Genomic DNA, 12,415 nt, shown 5'->3' on the forward strand with positions numbered 1-12,415 from the left:
AACCTCGAGCAAAACTCTTGCGATCCGCTGGAAAATGAAAAACTAAATCACAAAAGTTTTTCATTTAAAAAAAACTGTAACAAATAAGAGAGAAGACAATGTACCAAAGTATCAAATTTTATCGCTCGGCTCACCAAAAACTTAGCCAACACTGTCAATCTTTGCAACATACTAATACAACATCAATAAATAAACAAAAAAAAAAGTAAATGCAAACCCAAATTTACAAAAAAACATAGAACATAGGAGAAATATAAAAACAAAATACTAAAAACAAAAAAGTTTCAAACTTTCTAAATCGTATGAATGGGTTAATCAAAGTAAATGTACACAACCAATGAAAAGTAATACAACTAATTGGGAAAAATAACTTCCTAGATATAAATGTGCCAACAAACAATTTCCGTTTAGATTAACTAAATACAATCGACACAAATGTAGATATGAACTAAAAGAAGAAATCAGCACAAATACTAGAATATATGTATATATATAGAAAATTCTACCTACCTACTCACCCACCTACCCACTTACTCACCCACCCACCAACCTACCTACCTAAATTACTGTAACAACCCAAAAAAATCGCCACGTAAAAGCCAACAGTTGGTGACTGACTGTAAAAAAAAAGGTTTTATGCCTCTTTTACCTAAGAGCATTTCCAAAGGAAAAAAGCTTTTAAAAGCCTTTTTTGATTGCCACCTCATATGTCATTAGCTTCAACCTTTATAAAAAGTCTTTCACTCCAATTGTGGTTTTGTTAATAGCTTTTTTTGATTGAATCCATATCTATTGCTAAATATATATAACTTATCCTCATCTATTTTAAAATGTAAAACATAACCCTCTTTTTCACAGCTAGAGGGTTTTCAACAAACAATGTAGTGGTTCCTTAACAACCATATACACAGATAGAGGACACGAAACGATGCTATTGAACAAGTAATTTGAAATTGTCTTAAAAACAAATATTACGTAACATTAAAATCTATATTTAACAAGTAATTTGAATGATAATTATTTAACAGTAGGCTAAAATGGAAGTTAAATACCCAGTTTTTTCTTTTACCGTTTACATTACTATTCTATGTTTCTATTTTTTAATATCCATATTTTATTTTTAATTATAATATTTTTCATTATATCAATCAAAACTTTTACTAGCATGTTCAAAAAGGTATAAAATGATATTATTATATATAATATTTGAGAACATGCTTAGCTATAGTAATCTCTTAAGGTTTTTAATTATTATCACTAATCTTTTAGTTTTTTAACTTTGGCCACCATTTGCTTTCTTTTTCTTTTTTTTTTTCTACTCATTATATAAACTTTTAACATTTGAGAACATGCTTAATAATCTTTTAATCTTTTTAATTTTTTATCACTAATATTTTGGTTTTTCAACTTTGGCCACCATTTCTTTTATTTTTTCTTCTTTTTTTTTTAATTTTCTACTCATTATATAAACTTTTTAAATTCTAAATTTTACCGTCAAACTCTTAAAATTTTCAATTTTGGCCACCCATTTTTTTTCTACCCTTATAGTAAACTATAGGTGTTTCTAACTTTTATCACCAATTTTTTGAGTAATGTTATGCGATGACGATAGTGGCAATGGTGATGGTGTAGTGATGACGGCGACGACGAGTGGTATAGGTTATTAATTTAAAATTAATTGATGTAAAAATGGTAATGTAATTATTTTTAAAAACTTGAGAACATGCTTAATAATCTTTTTATCACTAATCTTTTGGTTTTTCAACTTTGGCCACCATTTCTTTTCTTTTTTTAAAAAATTTTTCTATTCATTATATAAACTTTTTAAAATTCTAAATTTCACCATCAAACTCTTAAATTTTCCAACTTTGGCCACCCATTTTTTTTCCTACCCTTATACGTAGTAAACTTTAGGTGTTTCTAACTTTTATCACTAAATTTTTGAGTAATGTTATGTGACGACGATAATGGTAGTGGTGGTGTAGTGATGACGGCGACGACGAGTAATATAAGTTATTAATTTAAAATTAATTGATGTAAAAAATGGTTGTGTAATTATTTTAAAAATTGATTTGTATCTTTTAAATAAGCTTTTGTACCACACTTTTTCTTTTTCGTGTTGTATTTTTATACATTTATGATACGCTTTTGTAATATACGTATACCGTTTATATGTATCGATAATTTACTTATCGTTATATTTTCCAGGACAACGTCCGGGTACAAAACTAGTTACAAATAAATAAGGCTAGAAATAGAACTTAAAGAGAGGGGTAAAAGGGAATTTTGATTAAAAAAAACTTTTCATCAATAGCATGATGTTTGTCACGCTTTTAGTAAAAAAAAAAAAAGCCTTTATACCCATGACAAAAAACTTTTTAAAAAGACATTTTTCTTAAAAAAAGAAGGAAAAAAAAAATAAAGCAAAGGTTCCATTCCAGTTGGTCTATAGTATCTTTCATCTACATCTTTTTCTTTTCTCCTGCACTCACAAAACAATGCAGCCATCAAGATCTGGAAAATGGAACGGAGCTCATTCATCTCCTTTTTCATCTCCTCATCTGAATCCCACTATCTTACCGGCGTTAAATTCTCTCATGATCTGTATTTTGTTAGTTTCCACTATATCCACCCATCATCACTGTCTCCCTCGCGGCCACCACATAATCTCCCACCACCAACAACCACCATCGCACCTCCAGTTCAAAATCTTTGCCGTTGACGCCGCCAACCTTTCAATTACGAATCAAAAATTTCAACCCACTTTGCCAAACCAAAAACCCGCAAAATTGACATTTTGGGGTTTGGAAATTGCGACCAGTTTTGAGCTAAAACCGTCCTCGCACAATATCGTGTAGATTGCTCAAGATAACCCAAGGTAATTTTGTGCATTACCATTTTATTATCAGCTGATAAGGTACTTAGATAGTTAGATTAGTACCATTTTATTTCAACGTGTCAGAAGTTTTTTTAATGTGTTTGTGACATAAGGTTGTGTGTGTTCAATATATGGGATTTTGATGATAGCTTGTCATTGTGTATTGTTTGCTTTGAAAATCCTCGTTTCATATTAACTGCCATGTTCTTCTTGACATAATTTTCCTACAGTTTGTTGATGTCATCAACTACACCGAGTCTTGTCATGGATCCGGTCATTGTCAAATTAGCGGATTATCTAGTTTTTCTTTCCCTTATTGTTTTGTTTATTCCTGAAATTCTGGTAACCTTCTGTTGATGTTAATCATCTCAAAATACGTCATCTCCCTGGAAATGAAAAGTTTTTATTAGCTTCATTGGTGTGGCTAGGGAAAGGGTTCGGATATGATCACAAAGATGCTCTGGTACGTGATTAGAGAAAACTTCCTACTTTTACCATTTATAACACAATAATTAAGCTACTTACTTTTCGTGGTTTACTTTGTAATATTACGAATGTTACTCTTGGGTCTATATATCTATGTCTACATTGCCTGTGGAAAGTTTTGATTTTTATTTCAGGTTACATGGGAACGGCTTGGTTTCCGAATTCTGCCAGGAAAGATAAATTGCAGCTATATCATTGGGTACGTTATTCACTGCACCTTTTTGATAGACAACTTTGATTTTTATTTGAGAGTCTTCTAGAGTTCTATACAGGTTTTATCTTTATACGCGAGAGTTTGAAAGTAGAATATTATATAGCACACACTCATTTGTTAATTTTCATGAAAGCCTACACTATGAAAGTTTCATTTCTTTTCATCTTTTACTGGTTTTTCTTCATTATAGTATGATTTATCCATATATATTTTTTTAATTTTCTTCATGTCATCGCCAACTCTACTTTGTTGTTACCAAAAAAAGAAAATTATATTTTCTCTTACAAATAATGTTCTTTCATTCATGTAATCTAAATTCCAACTTTTTTAGAATCAAATTTTATTTTATGCACGATTAACAGAATTTGAATACGTCAATGAATTACTGGTTAAGATTATACATGATAGGTGGTACATATGGCTGGGCGTCTGAACCTAAAAACACTTCCTTATTGGGGTAGTATAAGCGGATAGTACTTGGAAAAAACATCAATTAGAAGAGGCTATATCGTATTTTTACATTCAACTATATTTGTTTCCTATCGTGATAAATACTCAAGAGTGATTGTATCTGTCTATATCTTTGATAAAAAATTCTGAGGTGACATGGATTGCTTAAGGCTAATACCTCCATTCTATGATTCAACATAATATCCTGCCTTTCTTAAGACTCGACCACCACTTATGTTAAAAACTTTCAGTTTTTAAAGTTCTAGCATATCTATTAAGATCTACCTTTGTTAGCTTGTTTTTTGGGTTTTCAATTTACTCCGGTCTTGTTGGAAACTTCGACTACAATAAGCAGCAGCATCCGCTTACACTTCAGTAGATTCTGTTAAGAGATTCCAAGGTGGGTAATTTGTTTTTACCTTAATTGAAAGACATGTTAAATGCACTAAACATCCTCTACTTGGAATGTGGGCAGTTCTACTAGTTGGGTAATGGGTCAATACAAGTAGTTTTGGAACATATCAAGGTTGGTTATCCAAAACATTCTTTTGTTAACAAAAACTATGTTAATAAAGAGGTTATGTTTAAAATTATCACGAAAACCCAACTATAAATTAACACAATGAACTGTATAATGTCGGAAGTAATGGCAAGTATGCTACCTACATGGTTGTAAAATAGGTAATGTTGCATGTATTGGTAAATTGAATAGTACCTTGCATTTTTCTTACGATTTTCGTTACCAAGTTAAAATATTTGGATAATAACAATAATATATACTATTTTGTGGTATCCACTTGACTATCACTATAACTCTGCTTTTGATCTTGACTACATAGTAGTGACGAGAATATGTGAATCAAGGCTCATGAAAAGGTTACACCAAATAAAGTAGCAGCAATAGTACTGACACTAACGGTACTAACACTAACGGACCGAAAGCTCCTAATATCAAGGTGACACATGTACAACAATATGTGTTCCTACTGTTTTATATTAAGGTTTGTTATACAATAGCCACTTTATTTTTTGTTTCATAGTTCCTGTATGTTTTGGTGCAGTATGCTTCAGTGCCGGCTTAATTGTTTTGGGGGCTTTAGGTGAGACCAATTTTGGAGGCCTTGTTCATTAACATATAAATTAAGTGTAACGGCTTTTAAGATTCACAAATACATTTTATTTCATTAGCTTTGGGTAAACTAATGACACTGATCACTAATGCTCCAAACTAGGTATTTCAATTGCTTAACACTTTCATTCTAGCCGCTCTGACTTTCCATTCACATGGAACTTTTTTTTTTCTTATTCTTTTTCTTTACCTGCACTTAAGTTAAACATTAACCGATACTTATCAACGAGTTAGATAACTATTTTAAACTCAATTTGAATAATCATGTTGTTGTAAAATCTAAACCAACAATTTAATAAACTAAAATTATGCTCATATTTAAGTCGTTAAGGATTCAAATCTTAAAAATAAGAAAATACAATAAAGAAAATGAAAAACTAGCCTATAACAATAAATACAACAACCTTACATAACAATGAATATATCTAAAAATATACTCTACATATGTACCATCAAAATAACCTACACACATGTACCATCAAATATAAACACATTTATCACATGAGTAGATATACCACGTATTATAAAAGATGGGCCCGAAAGTAGGGGTGGGAGAGTTATTTTGTATTTTCCTTGGATGTATATAGTGTAAAAGGAAACTGCTTAAAAACCTTGTGTTATAAAATTTAGGGGCCTTTGTCAAGTGGGGGCTCTAGGTATGAGCCTAGCCCACTAATACTTATGAGCCGGCTCTGTATGCTTATATTTTGATGCTCATGTGTTTATAGTTAAAGTTTTAGGTGTGGTCTTTTTCTGTGATAACATTTTATAGTTTGGTCATGTCCTTTGATATTTGGGTTTTTTTTTTGTTACATTCGTGTTGCTGAATTATACTTTTCACGTCCATTAATGTTTGGTTGAGATGTATAAAATCAACCCATACACATCTAATTTCACTTCTGTTTCTGTGTGGAATTTCTTCCACCATTATCTACAATAATTTCTTGATGTAATCTTCTAGACCTTTAGTTTTCAATGTTTTTAAGGCCACTGTATCTATGTTCTTGCTAATCTGATGTGTTTAGAACATAAAATTTATTAGTTACTCTCTCTTGATAAGATATTTATGTCTGACCAACCCATTTCAATGCTTTTTACTAATTGAATGTTGGTGTTTTTTAATTTTCACCTATTTCCTATACAAGTTGATGTTTTATTACAATATATGATCATTTTTACAAACCTCAATAACGAGCATCTATAATCATGCGCATGGTATTGATAACGGCGAAATACACGCTAGTATATGTATAGATAAAATAAAATGTGAAAACGCACCTGTCAGGGTTCAGATGGACTTGGGCCGGGCTTGATTTTCTATTAGATGGGCCTAGGCCTAAGTGGGCTAAGGCTGTAGTCAAAGAAATAAAAAAAAGCTCGTAGTCAAAGAAATAAAAAAAACCCTTTTTTTATTAATATTAAACGAAATACATACGAGAATGATGAGCGTCCATTTTGTGATAAAAACCCCTAAAGAAAGGCTTCATTTCTATGCTTAAATGAGTTACTATTCCGGAACTATTGGTACTTAATGAATGATGTGATTATGCAGGTTCCCGGAAGATGCGAGAGAGGGTAAATGACATCATGTGACTCAAGAAGGAAGCCTATGAAGTTACAAGACACAAGGAAGTGGTTCGGGAGCCAAACGAAGACACAAGTGCAAGACAGCAGCCACCAGCGGCCGCTGGCCACCTAACCAGCGTCGCTGGTACTCGCCAGCGTCCGCTCCTCGACCAACCAGCGCCGCTAGCCCAAGGAAGCCCAGGACCAGCGCCGCTGGTCAGCCCACTAGCGTCGCTGGTCGGCCCAGATCTGAAACCGACTTTAACACCTATTTAAGTCGAACTAACCCTCAAAACCCTAAGAGAGAGCCGATTCAACAGCCCTAGCCGCCCAGGAATAACCCTAGATCGAAATTGCAGATTCCAAGAAGGTTTTGGAGCATCTAAACACCTTCTGATCTTCACTTTTGGTCTAGATCTTTCATCTTTATTTACTCTTTGTTATTGAACTATGTCTTTTATCTTCTCAGACTTTGTTATTCCTTTAATAATGCTAGGCTAGTAGGTTGAATACTTGTTTGGATCAGTGTGATCATGTAGACGCTTATTGTTTTACTGTGTTTGTTTAGATTCTGTTGGAATGAGTTTTACTGTTTATCGTAGATCCATGTTTATTAGTGATTCATGTTGCTATTGGTTTTATATCTGAACATATTAGTTTAATTCTAATGGTTGTTTATGATCATGCACTAGGACTAATATGCTAGGACAGAAAACAACTAGTCGGTCTATAACTAGAAGTAAAAAGTGATTCACTTGTAACCGAGGGATCTAAAACCATAGTAACTAGGATGAATTGAACATGAAGCTTAACAATACCAGACGCAATCCTTTGACTTGGAAACGAGCACTATGGTCACCGGTGGGAATTATATCCGGTCATGGCTTAAGATCCAAGTAATTAAAAGATGAATTAGTAACACAAAATTTAGGTCATAATGCTTAAAACAATAATCTAGCGAGAATTTGTTTTAATGGGTAGTGTGAGTCTAGCGACAGCACTACTAACTAGGTAAAGTGAATCTAACGAGAATTTTGTGTTTCGGCATGAAGTAGTTACGTTTCAGTATTTCATTTTAGGTCAAATTAAGTTAAATAGAAAATTAGGTCAAATTAGGTTAAAATTAGGGTTAGCTTAATTAGTTTGCATTTTCATTTTTCTTTAAATTTAAAAATCCAAAAATATTTTCTTTTTACTGTTTTCTAGAAGTAAGACTAGATTGTTTGCATTTAAGTTAGTTAGGATTTCATTTTGTTTTAACAGTTACTAATCGTTTTTGTGTTTCTTTGTTCTTTTTCATTCTTGTTTCTTTTTCTTTAGTTTTTGTTTAGTTATTTCAGTTAAGATAGGAATAATGCATTGGGGAGGAGCTGAAAGCTCATATTTGGGACCAAAGGAAAGCAACAAGACTCCATTTGGAAACGGAGAATTCTGCTCCAAATCAGCCCGGCCGCTGGAAGTAACCCAGCGCCGCTGGGAACCCAGACCAGCGCCGCTGGGTAAAGCTGACCAACCCTCCAGATTTTTGTTCAAGGCACCGACAACTTCTGGACCTCGAGATAACAGCCATCGAAGAAAGGCAACTATCGTGAGGATGGCGAGATAAAGGAGGTCAAAGAGGAGCAAAAGTGTGAAGCAATGTGCATGAGGATGGAAGATGAAGAGAAATACCCGAAATACGTTCAAATGGAAAGAGAGTTTCAAATCCACTACGGAATTAAGGATCCGGTTCTGGAAATGCAGGAAATCAAACAAGATGAATATGAGGAGATAGATGAGTCATGGGAACGTATGAAGCTCATAGCTGAAAGGATAAGGAAGAAGACACATTGCCATGATCTAGAAGTCACGGATTTTTTCTATTACGGGATGGAAGATTATACCCGACGTGCCCTCGACCAAGCCACTTATGGATGCTTCCACACTCAGCCAGCTGAATTTAGGATGAAGATTTTGGAAGAAAGATTCTATGAAGCGGAACTTGAAGAATCAGGAGACGAAGAGGAGGATGAAATCCAAGATTAGAAGAGAGTGCAAGTTTTGGCGGAAGCAGTTAGGAGAGGAGACGAAATCCCTTATTGTGTGAGGTTACAACACCAATTTCAGTTACAAGAAATGTTGGAGAAGTTTAGACAAGGTAAGGGAGAGTCAGTAAAGACGGCATGGAGAAGAATTAAAGTAATAAAGGAACATTGTTTGATTTATGAGGTTCATCGTGCTACATTAATGAAGAAATTCAACAACGGATTGAGAAGGGAGAGTGCTGCTATTCTCGAAAGAATGCTAGGAAAGGAGCTCACAGAGGTTGGTGAGTTCATGGCCTATGGGTTCCTAGAAAATGAAGTATATGGGAAAATTGAAGAAAAGATGGAGAAAGACAAAAAGGAAAACAAGATTCGGAAGGCGAGGTATTTGGAACAGTTGAAGGAATTTTATATTGATCAGAGGATTAAAAACAAAGAAGAAATCGAACCGTACAAGAAGGCGAAGACCGAAACTGAAACAGAGCAACCAGCGCCGCTGGGGACAAAAACTAGCGCCGCTGGTCACCCACCAGGAGACAACCAGCGGCGGCACTGCTGGAATGCAACCAGTGCTGCTGGTACGCCTACAGGTGAAAATCAGAGCCGCTGGGAACCTACTAGCGCCGCTGGTACCCTACAGGACACTTACCAGCGCCGCTTGGACACCACCAGTGTCGCTGATGCCCCCCGCAGCTCTGATTTTTGCGAAATTAAGCCCGTCTTCAACCTAACCAACCCTGGACTTCATACACGGATCGATGTGGAGGTAAATGAAGCTACAGAAGTGAGAAGGAACTCAGAAAACTCGGAGGAGAAGAAAGGAATTAACGTTAAGGAAGCTATAAGTCACTTCGAACGTTCACCAACGGGTGCCGACCCTAATCCTAACCCGTACTCCTCAACCTAGTTCCCAGACCGAGTCCGGCTGAAGACTCGTTAAACTTAGTGCTTCTTGGGAGGCAACCCAAGCAGTAACTTTTATTTTTATTTTTATTTTCATTTTTCATTTTTAGGAAATTGTGACTAATTGCAACCAAGTGATTGTTTTAAATTTTATCATTTATGATATTTTATGAAAATGTTATGAGTATCACAGATGCAAGCTTTCGAAGATTGAAGAAACAAGTAACTTATTTCAATCGTATTTTATGTTTTTTTTTTTCGTTTTTGTTTTACTTGTATTTTTCCATTTTGATAAATTGATCGAAGTGTGCAGAAGTATAATGCTTTGTAGTCCGAAGGAAACCATGCACTTGGCCAAAAGCTAAGTGCGGGGGAGTTCGAGCATCAAATCGCTGAAGAAATCAAATTTTGGAACATGTACAGGGCCACGAGCGCCGCTAGTCAAGAACCAGTGCCGCTGGACATGCACCTGTGCAGTTCCAGCGCCGCTACTCACCACCCAGCGCCGCTGCATGCTCAGCAACAACAACCAGCGCCGCTTGGAACCTCACCAGCGCTGCTGGTCACCACCAGTACCACTTTTCGCCCCATCAGCGTCGTTTACAACTCCGTTTTGCACACCAGATCGCCAAAAATACAAAAAAATCAGAAAACCCAAAAGTCCAAAAAAAATAATTAAAAATCAGAAAATTACAATAAGAAAAGAAGATGGAGAAGCAACCATGGATCGCCATCAAATGGAGACGATTAAAGTTATCAGAAGTTCATCATGTTCAAGTCGCTCCACAAAATGCCATCTTCAAACAATAATCATGCAATTTCAGACCCGGGAAGTTTCGTTAATCCTTTTACTCCTAAGTTTTACGTGTTTTTCCTATTACCCTTTCTTATGTATGTCTAGTACAACGAGGGCGTTGTACAATTTAAGTGTGGGGGATGTAATATGAAAAACCCTTGGTCAAATTGTTTGATTTTAAACAAGTTTTCTAGTACTTATTTCATGCAAAATTTAAGTTTTAAGTGTCTGAAAACTATTTTGAGAATATAAGCTTTGTAAGTAGACAAAAGATGACGATAATTAAGCAACATTAGCTTGGTAGGATGAACGGTTAGTTAGAATTGGTAGCTTAACTATAGATTTGTGGTTGTTCATGCTTCCAACTGGATTAGAGCTTAGACTGAAACTGTATGCGATTACGTTTGCCATAGCACACTTAACCGGACTTTAATATACCTAGCAATTTAGAGCTATCTAGTCATTAGCATAGGTATATTAATTGGACTTAATATACGTGCTTATGTAGGAACTAATTTAGATGTATGGTTTACCTTAAGTCTTACACTATTTAATGAGAACTAGTTGCATGTGGAGTAGGATTATGAGTCATCTGGGATCTCTGATAATGTCTAATGCATGAATAATGTAGTAAATCTTGAAGAGAAGGGCAATCAGCAGATTAAATAAAAGTTCAAAGAACTATTAACGAGTAAAATCTATATAAATGCATCAAGTTATGTCGCTCTGCACGTGGGGAACCACCGACCTGTCACCGCTGTCTTGATGTAAAACTTTTAGTTGAGTTATGTCGTTCTGCGCGTGAGGAATCACTGAGCTGTCACCGCTGTCTCAACTATTAAAGATGATAATATTGTATGACTGCTTTTGTATCTAGCTAGCAAACATGACTATAGTGTAGGAGTATATCTAAGTAGTGATTTTGTCTAAAGCTTTCTCAAATCATTTTGCATGACTATACTTTCAAATGAATTAGATATAGTAGAATACTTTAACACTTAAAATGTCCACTCATCAATTGTTTTATTTTTCTTGGACTATTTGCTTGAGGACAAGCAAAAGCTTAAGTGTGGGGGTATATGATGAGCGTCCATTTTGTGATAAGAACCCCTAAAGAAAGGCTTCATTTCTATGCTTAAATGAGTTACTATTCCAGACTTATTGGTACTTAATGAATGATGTGATTATGCAGGTTCCCGGAAGATGCGAGAGAGGGTAAATGACATCATGTGACTCAAGAAGGAAGCCTATGAAGTTACAAGACACAAGGAAGTGGTTCGGGAGCCAAACAAAGACACAAGTGCAAGACAGCAGCCACCAGCGGCCGCTGGCCACCTAACCAGTGCCGCTGGTACTCACCAGCGTCCGCTCCTCGACCAACCAGTGCCACTAGCCCAAGGAAGCCTAGGACCAGCGCTGCTGGTCGGCCCAAATCTGAAACCGACTTTAACACCTATTTAAGTCGAACTAACCCTCAAAACCCTAAGAGAGAGCCGATTCAGTAGCCCTAGCCGCCCAGGAATAACCCTAGATCGAAATTGCAGATTCCAAGAAGGTTTTGGAGCATCTAAACACCTTCTGATCTTCACTTTTGGTCTAGATCTTTCATCTTTATTTACTCTTTGTTATTGAACTATGTCTTTTATCTTCTCAGACTTTGTTATTCCTTTAATAATGCTAGGCTAGTAGGCTGAATACTTGTTTGGATCAGTGTGATCATGTAGACGCTTATTGTTTTACTGTGTTTGTTTAGATTCTGTTGGAATGTGCTTTACTGTTTATCGTAGATCCATGTTTATTAGTGATTCATGTTGCTATTGGTTTTATATCTGAACATATTAGTTTAATTTTAATGGTTGTCTATGATCATGTACTAAGACTAATATGCTAGGACAGAAAACAACTAGTCGGTCTATAACTAGAAGTAAAAAGTGATTCACTTGTAACCGAGGGATCCAGAACCATAGTA

General features: G+C 35.2%; 1 long non-coding RNA gene across 5 annotated transcripts; it reads left to right on the top strand.

The window, feature by feature from the left end:
* The first annotated feature begins 2,428 nt into the window (after positions 1-2,428).
* Positions 2,429-6,737, top strand: LOC122589708. 5 transcript variants are annotated; one of them, XR_006322315.1, is made up of 5 exons: positions 2,429-2,878; positions 3,109-3,563; positions 4,868-4,984; positions 5,090-5,128; positions 6,710-6,737. It is a non-coding gene; the product is annotated as an uncharacterized LOC122589708 (long non-coding RNA). The 5 variants fall into 5 exon arrangements; XR_006322314.1 differs by lacking the exon at positions 6,710-6,737 and having other exon boundaries at positions 3,109-3,341; positions 3,499-3,563; positions 5,090-5,215; XR_006322312.1 differs by lacking the exon at positions 6,710-6,737 and having other exon boundaries at positions 3,109-3,341; positions 3,499-3,563; positions 4,871-4,984; positions 5,090-5,215.
* Positions 6,738-12,415: the final 5,678 nt, after the last annotated feature.

This window comes from Erigeron canadensis, chromosome 2 (genome assembly GCF_010389155.1).
Source record: "Erigeron canadensis isolate Cc75 chromosome 2, C_canadensis_v1, whole genome shotgun sequence".
Taxonomy (NCBI): Eukaryota; Viridiplantae; Streptophyta; class Magnoliopsida; order Asterales; family Asteraceae; genus Erigeron; species Erigeron canadensis.